This window comes from Oryctolagus cuniculus, chromosome 8 (assembly GCF_051225735.1).
Source record: "Oryctolagus cuniculus isolate XC-2025 breed Fujian yellow rabbit chromosome 8, ASM5122573v1, whole genome shotgun sequence".
Lineage (NCBI taxonomy): Eukaryota > Metazoa > Chordata > Mammalia > Lagomorpha > Leporidae > Oryctolagus > Oryctolagus cuniculus.
The window spans coordinates 38,780,454-38,793,925 of NC_142874.1; the positions used below are offsets into that span (position 1 = coordinate 38,780,454).

The window sequence follows — 13,472 nt, forward strand, 5'->3', positions numbered from 1 at the left end:
AGTCCAGGCATAATTGTAATTATATATAATTATACAACAATCATTCAAAATATGAAAATTGATTTAAAAGAATTTAAGAAATACTTTCATGGAAGTAGAAATCACCCCTTAACCCAATAACCAGAAAGAACCACTGTGGGCATGGTAAAGCAGAAACCTCAAGAGGTTTTTCTATGATTTCCTATCAATATTTGAACCAATGCCATCCTGTTCAGCCCAATACCCCTTATCTTAGAGAAAACACAAAGCACTCCCTGAGATTTCTAATTGTTGTCAGTGCTTTCCGCTTGTTGGTCACCTCTACTACTCTAAGTTCCTTCTACAGAATTCTTGGTCTCATTCACAAATCATTCCCAACAATTATTTTGTTCTGTTTGTTCCTCACTACTGTAGCAGTCAGTCAGCTCATCCCCCTGCATTTGCCTGAACGCCATTCCTCCAAAGGGACGTCACTCGGTGTGTGGCAAACTTTACTGTTTAGAAAAATGGAGAATTACATCACAACAGCAACAAACTTCAAATTGTATGTAATTATCCACTAGGAAAGAAAAAAGATCCATAAATGGGCAAAAAAAATTTAGAAAAATTCCTCTCAGTGGAATGCCAGGCACGAGGGGGAGTTTCTGGAAATTACCAATGTTTCAGGGCCGTGCACCTTCGATTTCCTCTCTATTGGCTGAGCTATCTTAGGAGTCCATGGGAGGAGCATAAATTAAAAGATAGAAAACTGAGTCTTAAACAAATAAGTCTTGTTCCTGGAGCTCTAAGATGAACTATCTTCTAGGAGAAATACAGTTGGCTTTCATCATTCAGAAGAGATGACCCCAAACATCTTATATTACGTATTTTATTGTCATGTACAATATTGGCCATTTTTACTTCTGTTAGAAAAATCATTTCAGCATTCCTCGTTGCCTGTATTTTGAGTTCCTGAAATTTGGCTTTGAACTGGATTTTTACATATTATAGTTTTCCTCATTAATTAAGAAGTGCTGATCAACTGAAACTCAGAAAATGCAAAAGTAAAAATATTTTATTTGAGGAGCTGGTGCTGTGGCATAGTGAACTAAGCCTCTACCTGCTGCGCCAGCATCCCTTATGGGCGCTGGTTGTATCCTGGCTGCTCCTCTTCCAATCCAGCTCTCTGCTATGGCCTGGGAAAGCAGTGGAAGATGACCCACGTGCTTGAGCCCCCGCACCCACGTGGGAGACCTAGAAGGAGCTCCTGGCTCCTGGTTTCCTATTTGCCCAGCTTCGGCTGTTGTGGTCATTTGGGGAGTGAACCAGCAGATGGAAGACCTTTCTTTCTGTCTGTCCCTCTCTCTGTCTGTAGCTCTACCTCTGAAATAAGTAAAAAAAATTTTTTGAAAAAAACAAATCTTGACCATTTAAAATGTTTTACATTTTCCTCTAGTCTCTTCTCCCTTTATTCTCTCAAATGTTTAGTATTTTAGGAGAGTAAAAGCAGTTCAACATTCTGCCCATTTCTCTAGGCCAGTCAGCCCCCTCCTATCAGGGTTGCTACTCTCACCTGTATCAGTCACTGCTTTTTTCTGCAACCCATCAGCTCTTAATAGCTACAGGTCTCCAACTGGTACTTGGTCCTAGTAATAACAACATTTTAGAAAATTTTATTTATCAATTCTTTAGAAAGGCAAGCAACATAGAAAGAGAGAATAACAGAAAGATATCTCCCATCTACTGGTTCACTCCCCTAAAGCCAGTAACAGCCAGGGCTGGGCCAGACTGAAGTCAAGAGCCAGGAACTCAATCCACGTCTCCTAAATGGGCAGCAGGAGTCCAGCTACTTGACCCATCACCTGCTGCCTTCCATGCTGAACATTAGTAGGAACCTGGAATCAGGAACAGAGATGGGACTTGAGCCAGGCACTGTGATTTGAGATGTGGGTGTCCTAAGCAGTGTTTAACTGCTGCACAAAACATCTGCCCTCAACAATCATTTCTTCTGCCACCAGTTTCTCTGGGGGAGTCTCACCCATGGGGGGATGGTTATGCGGCTTTTACTATTCCTTTCAAACAACTGACAGCAACTGTGCTTTGTCTACCCCTTCCCCAACTTCCTGCCTAGTAGCAGACCCTGTTCATAACATCTTGATAACTCTTCACTTTCTTTTCACTATTGAGAATTGCAATTTAGCTACTAAGACTTAGTCATGATCACTTTCAAACTTCAATCTCATCCCTGAATAAATGTGACTCCAAAATCCCCTCCCCCCTCCCCTTGCCTTTGAAGGATGAAGTTTGGAGTAGAGTCGGGGTGGGGAGGTGGAAGAAGGAAAGCCTGCTCTTTCACTCTTTCTTACGTTGATGTCTCTGCTGTGAGTGGAAAAGACGTTTTTCTTGGATTAACTCTCTTTCTCTCTTGGTCATAGACAACCTTACATCAGCAGTGGTGGGTTGCTGTGCCCATTCTGTTTATGACCACTGATCTAGCTTCTTGTCTCCAGATGCCTGTGAGTGAAGACAGGTTCAAGATGACCCTATTGACAGGAAACTCAATCTCAGATTCTTCCCACAGAGTCAATTTCCCTTCCTCTCCGAACCAACAGCCTCTCTGAACCAATGCCACATTACCTTATACTCTGTTGATCCCAGTGAATCTATATCTCTTAGTTTCACCCATTACTTGTTATCCCAGTTCTAGGGTGTGGAAGTAGGTAGGTCTTCATGAGTGTACTTTGAAAAGTTTGTGGAAAAATAATTCTAAAAATGTTTATTTTGGTGCAAAAGAAAATGAATGCCAAAAACATTTTTTCATAATGTGGATTTCCCACAAATTTTAATTTTAAATATACACCTTGTATATATGGGACAACAGTAAAGATTAACAGGTTTAGAAATAACCAATTTTTAAAAGGCCAAAAGAATTGTGCCTACAGAAAAGAAGGAAGTTATGGTTTAGCTGTGATAATGAATCACCTCTAACCTTACCATCAGCTGTTATAACAAAATCAGAATGCTACTCAATTCTGTTCCTTTTCCTTGAGGCCAGAGCTTCATAAAAACATTACTCGGGGTGTGCATTTGCTGTTTTATTTTCTCAAGGGAAGTATTCTCTCCTTTCTGGGCAAACAGCGATTGACCAAGATGTAACGAAAGCATCTCGTCTCCCCTACCAAACAGTTTCTAAGAAATTATCCCTGTGTTTCTAAGAAGAAGTCTCACTTGATCACAGTGAGAGGTCACCCAGTCTGGTGTGCTTTGTACCACTGGGGGTCAAAATCTAAAGGGTAATGGAGTGAAAACCCAGAGAGAGGGCTAGAAGGAAAGACTGGGAAAGGGGGGTATATCTATACCATCCATGAAAGATTCAATAGACCCTGGGATTGGAATACACAGCCTTGGAAAGAACACCCTGAAAAGCTCCAAAAGACCCCAGGACTGACTCCAGCACTGAGGAGGCCTAGACAACTCACCAGAGCCCCACAGGCCTGGAATCAGTTTCCTTTCCAAGCCTCAGGTCTCTCCTGACAAACAGTTAACTATCAGGTGCGTTGGATTGATGGGTCTCAGGTCTACTCCAAATAATTTAACTTTCTATTGCAGAGTAGTCCTTGCCATACCCCAAACCTAGGGCTTTAAGGAGCTTAGCAGATCAGATGAGAGACTGCCAATACATGGACTTTGAGGTTGGATGGGAGCAACCTCAAGCTGGAAACAGGGAAGAACACCCCCGAGGCAGAACCAGAAGGAAACTCCTATTAAAATGTAGCCCATAGGGGCCAGCATTGTGGTGCAGAGGGTTAAGCTGCCACTTGCAACACAGGCATCCCATATCAGATCCCCAGTTCATTTCCTGTCTGATGTCCTTCCAATCCTGTTCCCCATTAATGCACTTAGGAAGGCAGCAGAAGGTGGTCCAAGTACAGGGGTCATTGGGCTCCTGGTTTTCACCTGACCCTGACTTGACTCTCTCTCTCTCTCTCTCTCTCTCTCTCTCCCTCCCTCCCTCTCACTCCCCTCTCTCTCTCCTCCCCACCCCACTCTGCCTTTCAAATAAATAAATCTTCTTTAAAATGTAACCTACGATTTTAGGCTAAACACAAATAAATTCCTTATATGAGCACTGTCAATATTAGGAAATATCACACAGATACAAGTTATTTGTCTTGCAAAATCTTTTAAAAATAGACTGCAGAAGTTAGTTTAATCTTACTTCTTGGCAGATTAATACCCTGGATGATTTCTACAGATTTTACTCTCAGAATTTCTTATTTAAACTAAAAGGATAAAGCATTTTTCATGTATTAATATTTTATCTCCTTCCAAAGAAAGAAGAAATAGTAAGAATTGAGGGGCCAGGTTGAGTGGCCGGCATTGTTGGCATAGTAGGTAAAGCTGCTGCCTGTGGTGCCGGTTCGAGTCCCAGTTGCTTAACTTCTGATCCAGCTCCCCTGCTAATGTTCTTGGAAAGCAACAGAAGAAGGCCTGAGTTCTTGAGCTCTTGAACCTACATAGGGGACTCTGGGAAGCTCCTGGGTCCTGGCTCTTGGCTGCTGGCTTCAGCCTAGCAAAGCTCCGGCAGTTGCTGCCATTTGGGGAGTAAACCAGCAGATGGAAGATGTGTGTGTGTGTGTGTGTGTGTGTGTGTGTGTTTGTCTGTCTGTCTCTCCATAACTCTGCCTTTCAAACAAATAAATAAATCTTTAAAAAGATGAGAATTGAACTGACATACAAGAATATACATATATATAATTGCAAAAATATATTAAAAAATTATGGTGAAAGAAGCATTCAAATGGAATGGTGAGATAAAGGTTAAAAGTCTTTAAGGAAATAGGCCATTTGGCTTTTGCTTAGCTAGGAGATTAAATTATGCCAATAGATGTGGCCAATTTGTGGAGGTAGATTCATTTCGATAGAATGTCCCTGAGAAATATTACCTGCAGTACCTTGAAAACACTTGCTCACTCCTCACCAACTGATTAAATACTCAGAACTACAGTGCTTCCTATGTGCATGAGTTTCCCAGGCACCTAAACATAATTCTCAAGTTTTGGTCTAAGAACTGATAAGCAAACCCAGAGCTTCACACACATGACCTGGTCTTTAGTTCCCAGTGCAGACCAGGTCACAGGAGGCCACCCTGTATGGATTTTCAGTTGACTGTTTCAGCTGCTTTCCTCTCTTGTTTGCTTGTATCACCCTCTTTTACAGAGAAGGTTGATCTACAACCTGCCTTGAAAATCAGCAGACTCAGATGATAGTCTAGAGTCCATTACTTTTTTGTTAATAAAGGAAATGAATGAACAATGAATCAGCAAGCCTTACAGATCTGTTAGCTGCTGGATTAATCAATGACAACAAAGGACAGGAGAAAATCAGTGGCTGGGCTTGCTTGCTTTCGCCTGGGCTGGCAACTGCATCCTCTAAAAGTGCATAGGCTCTGACCCAGTCACTCCTTCCTTTCCTTTCTCCATGCGAGGTTCTCATTGGCCTGCAACAGTGAGCTGATCACCAGGGAGGGACTTCCTCAGCATCTGTCCTTGGGGAACCCTGCTCACACCCTTCTTCCTACTTGACATGCTTCCCTCTCCCTTCCTTACCATCTCAGCCCTGCTTCTTTATTCAAGACTCGTTTCTTCCACAAAATTTTTCTTTCTGCCAAAGCCACCATGATCCATCATTTTGTTGAATTCTTACAGAATTTAGTTAACTCCTTCCAATTTAATAGTCATTCAACAAGTACCTTGAACTTTTCTTTAGTTATTCCACTGATATGCATTTTCAGTTTGCAAATGCATGATAAACTTATCAAGATTAGATGCCTGTGGCTAGACAGCTCCTTTGGTGCTTTGATAGAGCTCTGTGGAAATGAGTGAGGGAATGTGCACTGGGGTCTGAGACTGAAGTGTGAAGTGATCTTCCCTTTTCTCTACTGCTAATGTTAAGTGGCTAATTCTTTTAATGCTAATGTTGAGTGACCTGAGTGGAGCAAATGCATAGTTGTGAAATACAGCCACCACTCCTTAGTGCTGAGAATGATGACAGTGGCTGCGCCTCCCTGCAGCTAATTCACAAACTCATCACCCGTCTTGCCATGTGACTTTTGCCCTCTGACCCTGCATCACCAAGAAATTTAAACCCTTATAGATAACTCATCTCCCTTCAGTCAATGCCTCAATCCTTTTGCTGTGGGTTTCTATCAAGGGCATATGGGATACTACACAGCAGTTAAAAAAATGAAATCCTGTCATTTGCAACAAAAAGAATGCAACTCAAAACCATTATACTTAGTAACATAAGCCAGTCCCAAAAAGATAAGCACCATATATTTTCCCTGATCTGTGATAATAGAGAATCTAAAATATAATACATAGGAGTGAAATTGACATTTTGAGATCTGATGATTATTTATAGCTCTTGTCTCTACTATTGAGGAACAGTGTTTTCCCCTCATACTATTTGTTGAACTCTTTACTTACGCAGGGTTAAACTTATGAATATAAAGTAAACTGAAAATAGATTTCTGCAAATTTAGAGAACGAATAGGAAAGAGAGGAGGAAGAAGGGAGGGAGCACAGGCAGCAGGTGAGGGTATAGTGGGAGGGTAAAGTAGGTAGTTATGTTCTTTAATATGTATGTGTTAAGTGAATGAAATTTGTAAACATTAAATAAAATTTTAAAAAAATAATTCTATAGGATAAATAATAAAAAAATTTTATAGAGCAACCTTTTCTAACTCAACATTAAGCATGGAATGAACAACAAAAGGAAGTTCCTTAGTTATCTGCCTAGACCATGTCAGTATTCTCAGAGTGGGTAGCTTTTGAAAATAATTTTAATAAAGGGGTATGAAAGGTTAAATATCCTTCCAATGAGAATTGCTCTGATTTGAAATAAAATTTTCTGACAATTACTACTAGGTGTGTACTTTTGTCTTCTTTATTTTCAAAAGTGCTATGTACTATGAAGTTTTGCAACCTTTGAGGGTTTTTTTCCTTTGATTCACTGAGGGTCATGGGCATATGGAAGGAATTCTTTTAGACCTTCAGGAAATACAGGCTTCTAATGAATAGTTGAAAAAGAACTATTGATAAAATTTCTACTCAAAAAATCATACGAATATGGACTATGTCTGTTTCACACTTTCAGGAAAAGAAGACACATTCTCGGATAGCAAGTTACATGTGGCTCGTGAATCCTTACTGATCCCAAGCTACCAGATGGGAATGACTTTGACTTCCTACACCTGTGTCTACACAGCCATCTGCACCTGTAGCCAACCATCCCACTTCTCTTCCTGTTACAATGAAAAATTGGGCCCTTTGCAACTGAAAACCAATCCTCCCTCACATATTCTAAATCCTCTTTCTTCTCCGTTTTCAGACAACTCAATTTGACCACGATATCTTCAATCACTTCATTTCCTCACTGTTGGCTTATTTTAATTATGATAACATATAATAAATAAATGACATAAATTTGTTAAATGTAAAGCAAACAGAAGGATGAAAACTACTTTCTTCCTTCATATTCTTTTCTTCTCTTGAAACAATCTCATCTACTAGTTTCAAATAATATACATAGAACTTCCAATGTTATCTCTGCAGTCCAGCCTCTGTTCTTGTCACTACTTGCCCATCTCACAGGCATCTCAAGCTTGTGAGTGTTGCCTCACTCTCAGCCATCCTCGCTCAAGAAATGATGACACCTATTAATTCAAACTGGAGGCTTGGAAAATATTTTGGTCACAGCTCCCTTTTTCACCCACCACCAACAAAAGCTCATGTACTGTACAATCTGCATCAGTTCACCTCTCTTTGTCTTCTAGAAAGAAGACATTGTATTACCTCTTGACCAGTATGTCTTCAATGGTTCCTAAAACAGCCATATGGAATTTCTTTGTCTTGTTGGCAAACTGGATCAATTGCTGAATGTAAAATATTCTTCATGATAAAAAGAGCCAAAATAATTGAAGGCCAGGCACCCACTTCAGTGTCACTAAGTGATTATACTGAACTGATTATACCCAAGTATCCTGCCCATCTCTGGAAGACAAGAGAATCATTCAATAGATTGTAAACCTATAGAGGATGAAGGCAGCTTGTTCCTCTTCTCTCCAAGAGAAGAGAAAAGGATTCTTTTTCCCACGTTCCAAAATAAAATAATACTGGGTCCAAGAAAATCACTCCAACATTTGGGAAGTCAACAAGCAGAGGAATGTACAACTCTAAGTTCAACAGAAAAGAGAAAACAATCCATCTAGTTTAATGAGAAAGAGAAGTGACAGAGTAATAAGTGGTTTGCTGAATCATTGTTAGGACTAACAAAAAACACTCCAGGGAACCACACTGCAGAGAGTAGACTGCCAAGGCAGCTGCTGCCCTACAATGATCAGGACTGTGTGAACCACAAATCCTGCCTCAGCTGCTGTCCACACTAATCTACCACCTCCTCTGTGACACCCACAAGCAAAAATGATTGTCCTGGACCCTTCCTCTCCTTTCCACCAAGTTAGTAGAATACATGTAGCAGGAACATATTTATGCTTTGTGGAGTTTATGTGCATAGTCACACATTTATATATGTAAATTCATGGACATACAGATTATATCTGAAGGATTTCACTTAATTATAGCATATTTTAAAAATATACTGAAGGAGGGGCTGGCACTGGGGCACGGCGGGTTAAAGCCCTGGCCTGGAACGTTGGCATCCCATATGGGCACCGGTTCAAGTCCCAGCTCCACCTCTTCCAATCCAGCTCTCTGCTGTGCCTGGGGAAGCAGTGGAAGATGGCCCAAGTCCTTGGGCCCCTGCACCCATGTGGGAGTCCTGGAAGAAGCTCCTGGCTCCTGGCTTTGAATCAATGCAGCTCTGACCATTGTGGCCAACTGGGAAGTAAACCAGCAGATGGAAGACCCCTCTCTGTCTCTACCTCTCTCTGAACTCTGTCTTAGAAATAAATAAAATAAATCTTTAAATATATATATATATATATATATATACTGAAGGAAAAACATGGCAGATAATTAGTGTGTGCAAGTAGTCACAGGTGATTTTTTTCCTCCATGCTTCTGTTTTGAAACCTATTCAGAATTGTTCTCCTATTTTTATTACTTTCAAAAATTATGGATAAAATAAATATTCTTAATAAAAATCTAAGGACATTGGAAGAGCAACATTACATTCACCATTTAGGAAGACCTTCAATGATTTAAAGTCTTTATAAAAGGGTCTATGAAGTCATCTTCAGCCCTGATTGTCTTGCAGTATAATTCCTCTGGAGCTTATTTTTCTGGCATTTTAATATGGTGCTATGTTTCCTGCACTATCTATTTGGCGTGGGGATGCCATGCCATTGCTATAAAATGCAAGTTAAGAATCACTTCACTCAGCTAATATGTATGGAATGCCTGCACCTGTCACATGCTGTGCTGGACAGCACTGATATGGCTGGTCACCAAGCAAGACACAGGCCCTTTTCCTAAGGGGCTTTCTCTTTAGAAGGGGAACCCTGTGCTAAACTATGCTAGGCTAGGCTACACTGTGAAAGGGCAATCCACAGGGTGTCATGGGAATGCAAAGGAAGAGCACCTTACCGAGCTGGGGTGGGTCAGCCTCCCTGTCCCAGAGAAAGTCTCCCAAGAGACGGTTTCTATGCCAGGTGTGGACGGATGAGTCTCAGGTCAAATAGAGGAAAGAGGAAGGAGAAGCCAGGGATGTTTACCAAAGGCCCAAGGCAGGAGTGAGCAAAGCCATTTGGTAGAGTGTGAGGTGACACTAATGCTGATGTAAGATAAGAAAAGCCCAGCTCTGGGTGGTGGTGGGGAGGGGCAGGGTGCAAAGTACAAGCTAAGAGGTAGGCCAGTCATGAACTTGACTCAGAGAGTACGAAGGATTAATTGAAAAGTTTTAATCAATTGAAGAGAGCTAATTCACAGTTTGGAAAAATATTGCCAAGTAGAGATTAGACAAAGGGATGAGAAAAAGTCAATATATTTGGGATAGTTAAATCAGTGGGATTAGCCGGACTAATTGATTAACTGAATATGTGCAGAGGAGGACCCAAGACCAGCCCTAGCTTCCTGCCATGTGCCCTTCCTAATTGACAGAGTAGACAGGATCTGAACTGGGCTTAACCTGTGACTTCTCTGCTCTCAGCTATAGAATAGTTAATCCTATAGTTCCAGACATTCTTGTTTTTATTTTTTAAATTCTTGCTTATCTTATGGATTACTCTGGGAAACTGATTTGAACTTCAGATGCACTATGCTCTTGAGTATTACAGAGGTATAAATTAGATTATTTTGGAGTCAATTTCATTTTCTTCCCAATTTATTATATGTTTCCATTAATTTAAAATCGGAAAGCTTTTTGTCTCTGGCATAGCAGACCATTCTTCCAATTTGAGCTTCTGTTGTTTAAGAATCCAGGAACCGTGACTCCTCACTCCAAGTCTAAACCTCACAGAGAATTTTTAACAGACGCCTAAAACACATGGGTTAGATGTCAATTCTCAAGACTGGTCTTGTTTAACGATTTCCTTGTGTTTATTCTACTGTTAACACTTCAAATATATTTTCCCTTACTCTCCCGAGGGCACATTGTTTATGAGAATAAAAAAATGAGAAGTAGAATTGAACACACCTTGGTGAATTCAGCTGACCTTGGTTTCTTGAATAAATTGCTTTTCAAAAAATACTATATTTTGCGTATATTTTACCAATACTTAGGAAATTTCTTGTCTGCTTTAATTTACTCAATTTCCATGATTAATTCTTTTTTTAAAGATTTATTTATTTATTTGAAAGGCAGAGTTACAGAGAGGCAGAGGCAGAGAGAAAGAGAGAGAGAGAGAGATCTTCCATCCGCTGGTTCACCCCTCAAATGACCGCAAGAGCTGGAGCTGGGCCATTCCAAAGCCAGGAGCCAAGAGCTTCTTCCAAGTCTCCCACATGTGTGCAGGGTCCAAAGCGCTTAAGTGATCTTCTATAGTTTTCCCAAGCCATAGCAGAAAGCTGGATCAGAAGAGGAACAGCCAGGACTCAAACTGGCACCCATATGGGACGCCAAAACTGCAGGCTGGGGCTTTAACCCACTGTGCCATACCCTGGCCCCCATATTTAATTCTATAATACTGTAAAATCCATCTTATTCCTGATTCAAATGTAGCAGATTATGTATAATGTTCCATGGGTTGCACACAGGTGCAAATATGCATTTCTCAGTCTGCCCTGCAGCTTCCCTGTTGCTGGTGGACTCTTGTTTATGTAACAATAACTGATTACATCCAATAGCATTGTTTCCTTCCCAGTGCTCTCTTCTTCATATTCAGTAGACATATAAGGTGCAACAAACCCATCTTTCCTTCCTTCCTTTCTTTTCATAGTTTAACTAACAGAAACAAGCTGCTAGTCTGGTAACTTACCTGTGACTAGTCTTGTGACTTGCACCATTTGTCTAAGAATTTCAGGACCCATTTTCTACCCTGATCTCCCACAATGGCCCTTCTTCCTTTAAATGTCACCTTGCAGGTTTGCAAATTGGGGAAGAACATTTTTGGGAGCACAGAGTCTGCCTTCCTCCCAGTGGTCACTCACATTAAGGTACTTCCTCCCTGCAACAGCTCTCATCTCTGGTGTACTGACTGCTCAGCATTGAAGAGCCTGGACCTAATCTTGTGACAACAATATCAGCTCCCATCCAGTGTCACACCCTTGCCCCATCTGGGTCTCCCTGTGCAGGGGGCATCTGGTACTTCACAAGTGATTGGCACTCACCTGATGAGGGTCCTCTTCTTTCACTGCTCTGGTTCCCGGCTGAGCTGGAACTCTGCCTTTACTTTGTCAGTCACACGATAAACTCTCAACAGAAACAAGACAAGACTTATATAAGATCCTTTGTTAGTGGAATGAAATTAGGCCTGGGCTGCTGGCTGCTGGGTAATCCCTACACCAGATATTATCAAAAGCTCAGCCCCTGTCCCCGGTGCCAGTCAAAATCATGAGGACGAGGTTTGGAGGAAAAGGAGAGAGAATATTCAATCTGTCAACAAATGAGGGTGTAGCAGACTTCTGAGTCCCAAGGACTATTGCTCTGCTGAAAGACTGTGTTTGGGGCTTAAAAAGGGGCTACAATGAAGGCAGTACTGATATGACAAAATTGATGTGGGATACTGCAGCCTGGAAGCCACACCTGCCCCACCATATGTAATCCAACCTGCCTAGCTGTCAGTCAAGTAACCCCTTTCCCAGGATGTATCACCCTTCACCCATGGCCTGGGGAAGGTACCATATAGCCACTCTCCTTCCAACTTCATGTAAGAGGCGGATAACTGGGAGAGGCTTGCTTGCTCTCTCTCGCTCTCTCTCTCTCTCAGGATGCTGAGGCACTGTCTCTCTACTTTCTCCCCCCATCCTTTTCCCTTCCTGACCCACTCTATGCCTACCATGTGTATGTTTTTCTTACCATTCAAATTAACTTTATCATTTTGTGCACCAAATATGTGTCTGTACCTAGAATGCTTCTCTAGGTAAAAGGCAAGGACCTAGAATAGGAATTTAGGCTTCACCTCTCCCACAACAAAACCATGAAAGAGCTGCAGATCTCTGGTGTCAGGTGTCAGTGGGTTGATGACAATGCACTTGTCATGGTGGTCCTTGAAGGCCTTGAGATTCTATGTAGCATGACAAGGTTCTCCTGCTCTGGAAAAGAAGTTGAAATGAGGAACAAGGCAATTTACGCTTTAGGACATGGGTAAGCAAGAAGCCAGCAGTCCAGCCCTGAAGCATTGGCTTCTCTTTACATTTCGGTGGTAACATTGCCTGCTTCTGTTAACTTTCCACCCAGTTACACAGAGATGAGAGACAGTGTGCTTATTAGAGTGGCCACCTTTGGGAAGGCAGACTCTGCTCCCGAATAGGCTCTCCCCCAATTTGCAAGCCAGCAGGATGACTTTTAAAGGAGAAAGAGCACCTGTGGGAGGCTAGGGAAGACAGATGGGTCCCGAAATCCTTCGACAAATAGTAGAAGGACAAGACTACTCACAGGGGCAAGTGACAAGATTAATACTTAGCTTTTGTTAGGTAAAATGCTAAAAGAAAGAAAGATGCATTTGTGATGGTTACAACATCAGTACCATGGAAATTTCACCCTTGGAAGATGAGGCAGCAAATGCCTAAGATCAAAAACAACTTTCATTTGGAACCTGCTAGGACACCCCAGAGCTAATCCAATCAGCAGCGGCTGACTCTTTAAGCAGAAAAATGGGATGGTGTGGCACGGTCGTTGGTTATAGTCGGCCCTGGCCAACTTCCCAGAGGCCACAATATTATTAAAGAGTTTGTGCCAGAAATTTTTAACTGCATCCAATGGAGAAAAGCAGTTTCTGCAACTGTATTTTCTGGGTCTTGTGAAAATATTATATTTGACTGTAAGCCAAAAACCAGCATTTGTAGTGTTTTTCCAAGGAGAGTCTTAGATTTGCAAAAACTCCTTCACAAATA

The 13,472-nt window shown here is 41.5% G+C and overlaps 1 long non-coding RNA gene and 1 pseudogene across 5 annotated transcripts in view; one reads left to right on the forward strand and one right to left on the reverse strand.

The window, feature by feature from the left end:
• Positions 1-13,472, forward strand: part of LOC138843473 (ATP-binding cassette sub-family E member 1-like) — a 1,090,710-nt pseudogene that overhangs the window by 959,599 nt on the left and 117,639 nt on the right.
• Positions 1-13,472, reverse strand: part of LOC127483244 (uncharacterized) — a 59,297-nt gene that overhangs the window by 12,186 nt on the left and 33,639 nt on the right. For 4 of the 5 annotated variants that reach the window (XR_016211839.1, XR_016211841.1, XR_016211838.1 and 1 more), the window contains one exon: positions 11,748-11,831. The exons of the other annotated variant lie outside the window; for it this stretch is intronic. This is a non-coding gene — a long non-coding RNA (uncharacterized LOC127483244). The remainder of the gene's footprint in view (positions 1-11,747; positions 11,832-13,472) is intronic. 5 annotated transcript variants of the gene reach the window in all.